The sequence below is a fragment of the Corapipo altera genome, unplaced genomic scaffold (assembly GCF_003945725.1).
Source record: "Corapipo altera isolate COAL_440 unplaced genomic scaffold, ASM394572v1 45, whole genome shotgun sequence".
NCBI classification, from domain to species: domain Eukaryota; kingdom Metazoa; phylum Chordata; class Aves; order Passeriformes; family Pipridae; genus Corapipo; species Corapipo altera.
The window spans coordinates 25,264,666-25,267,944 of NW_020884877.1; positions in this window are offsets into that span (position 1 = coordinate 25,264,666).

A 3,279-nucleotide genomic window follows, 5' to 3' on the forward strand; every position below is an offset into this window, starting at 1 on the left:
GGGGGGGGGCCGGCGGGGCGGCGGCGGCGGCGGGGCGAGCCTGGGGGAAGCGGCGGCGGCGGCTCCTTCTTCTTCTTCTTCTTCTTCTTCTTCTTCCTGCTGCTCCGCGGAGCGTCCGCGGGCGGTGACAGCGACACCCGGCCAGAGCGCCGCGCGCGCGCTGCACCACGGGAAACGCGCCCGGAGGACCGGCGGGACGGCAGCAGGAGGAGGAGGAGGAGGATGGGGAGGATGGGGAGGATGGGGAGCGAGGGAGCGAGGACGGGAGCGGGATCCCCGCCGGGGCTGCGGCCGCTGGCGGGGCGGGCGGTGCCGGGTTACGCGCGGGTCAGGAGGCCGGCGCGGGCAGCGCTCCCACGGCCGCGCCGGCCCCGGGCGGAGGCGGGGCGGGAGAGCCCCTTCGGCCTCGGGCCGGGGCTGCCACCAGCTCCCTCCGGGGTTGTTCCAGCGCCCTCGCTCCCAGCAGGGGCTCCCGGGGGAGAGGGGGCCGGAGCGGCCGCGGTCGGTGCCAGGGAGGAGGCTGAAGTGTCACAGGGTTGGAAAGGACCTCTGGAGATCACGCAGTCCAACCCCCCGCCAAGGCAGGGTCACCTGGAGCAGGTGACACAGGAACGCCTCCAGGTGGGTTTGGAATGTCTCCAGAGAGGGAGACTCCAGGCCCTCTCTGGGCAGCCTGTTCAGGGCTCTGCCACCCTCTACGTAAAGAAGTACAGCCCGATGCAGTTCCCCACTGCCAGCACATCCTACATCCCTCCCGCTGGAGGAGGCCCCAGACCACCGGTGCCCTTATGGAGGTCCATGGGGCTCCCAGAGCCTCCAAGTCCATCAGAAAGCCCCGAGATGAGTTTTCTGCACTGCAATCTCCTTGATCGTGATGTCCTTCATGACCCCACACCATAAACTTTCCGGAGAATTGCTAGAAGCCAAATCTTCCTAAAGACCCTGCGTTCCTTGGAGCACCTCTCCACCCAAAGCAGCTGCACATCTGCAGCCTGGGCTGTGCCGTGGTGTCGCTTGCACCTCTCAACTTCATCACTTTTAGGGGTTACCAACTTTTCCACGTTTCTCTAAACAAAGCCTTTCGCCAGCCACGCATTTAAACACGTGCGTAACTCAATTGCTCCGTGTCACTCGCGTATAATTAAGCATGTGCTTAAGTGCTCTGCTGGATTGAAGCCAAAATCTCCATAAGCTCTGTTGGGTAAAGTTTACCAGCTTCACTGGGCTTAGCTCAATGAGTCATTCAATCAGCAGCAGCCCAAAGCTTTTTGCTAGAAGCTTAGTTATTCCCAGGTTGTCCTACAGGATCACCCTGTCCCCGTGACGAGACTTCTGCCCTTCATTCAGGTGCTGTTAGAAGTGAGACGCATCTGCCCGGTGACTCAGCTTTGCCAAGGGTTTCAAGTTCCTTCAGCAAGAGGCATTAATAAGGTTCTGCATCCTCACACAGGTCAGAGGTTGTGCCATCCAGTTACAGTGTAATAAATTGCATTGAGAAGAGAGTATTAATGACACCAGGACCTAGTGTGAAGGTCTGCCCTGACTTTATGCAATATGTTTATTTCAAAATAATTGCATCAAGAGGAAGGAGTTAATAAAATGTGTCTACATTTCATGCAGCCCTCTACAGATTCACACAAACACAAGAAGTGTCATAAACCGGCTTTTTGAATAAAATGGGGAACTTTTTTATTTCCAAAACCTGAGTTTTAGAAACTGAGGGAAGATGTACATTTATGCAGCTTTGATTTTTTTTTTTCCTTCAAAGACAATTAATTGGGTGACTCTACTCATTTTTACCTGTCAAAAAAATCTTTTGAATTGCATTAAGTCTGAGTTGGGAAGCTCAGCACTAAATCCTCATATTAAAATACACTGAGGAATTAAAGCTTTCTGCAGGGTGAGCACAAGTCTTTCTCCAAGGACACATCAATTGGAACCTGCTTTTCAAAAAAATTTGTTTGGCAATTAACAGCATAAAATGAAGAAGAAAGACTGTCTTGTATTTAATGCTAAAAAGCAAGACTCAGCATATTCGAGTGCTGTTCTTTACTCTCTTACCGTTCTTCTATGTCCTTAATCAAGACATGCTCCAATTTTCAAACGTCAGATTGGGTTATGATGCAGTTTTTTGTGGTGTTTTAAGAGGAACTGAACACCTATAAGTTATCAAGTTCAGTGAGAATCTTACAGTGCTTTGTTCATCTGGAAGTCCCCACCACCAAGGTAGAGTTGGTGAAGGGACACATCAGACCTTGGATCTTTGCCTCATGTATTTCCTAATTATGGTAGTTTCTCACCAAGTCACACAGCTGTGACACTGATGTCCATATTAGTTTTGACAGTCATTTAATACTGTGGTATTTATTTATTAATATTAGTGCTTTGACGTAATGAAATAGAAAAGAAATATATAAACTCAGTAGCTTGAGAAGCTTAAAGGAGCACTTGCATTTTGACCTACATTTTTTTCTGTACACTGCTCTGTAAATAGCAGACAAACTACTTTTCCCTAGTGAAAATATTAATAGTCTTTAATATAGTCTTCCCTCTCCCTTCTGAATTTCAAAAGTTGCCCACCTGTGAGAAACCCTCTAAAAGGCAATGTGTGTGAAGCATGGAGCACAGTACATTTCAGTTTCCTTTTCTTAAGAGGGCTTAAATAATGGAAATTAAAAGGCATTTCCCCCCTCCTTCTTTTTCTTTTTCTTTTTCTTTTTCTTTTTCTTTTTCTTTTTCTTTCTTTTTCTTTTTCTTCTCTGTATAAATCTAGAAACAAGAAAACGTGTGGCTATGTATTAAAAAGAGGGGCTTTGGGGAATCACTGGGCAATATGTGTGTGTTTTAAAAGGTCTTCAACAGGAAGTGGCTTCAGAAGTAACTGTGCAGATCAAGCAGAACCATCACGTTTGACATCCTGCATGACAAACTGAAGGATTTAATTCAGAAATTTATGCTTCAAGACAGTAACTTCTGTTGAAGCGGCAGCTGATCTGGAAAGATCCTGTTTGGGAATTTGAGAGAGAAGTCCACCAGTTAGATATGTTTTTTAGATGGCCTCTTAGCCTAACTCTCAAATTTATGCCTTCATACTTGTCTGAATTCATTAAGCCTGAGCTTCTAATCATTAGTTTTAGCTATCAGATTTAACAACTGCGTTTAAGGATTTTTAACTCTGTTTTCCAGGTCTTTCTTTATCCTTGCAACTCTTTATAAATCCCCTTCCAGTTTTTCAAAAACTATTTTTGTTTGTTTGAAAATACTGTTAGCCTGGGCCTA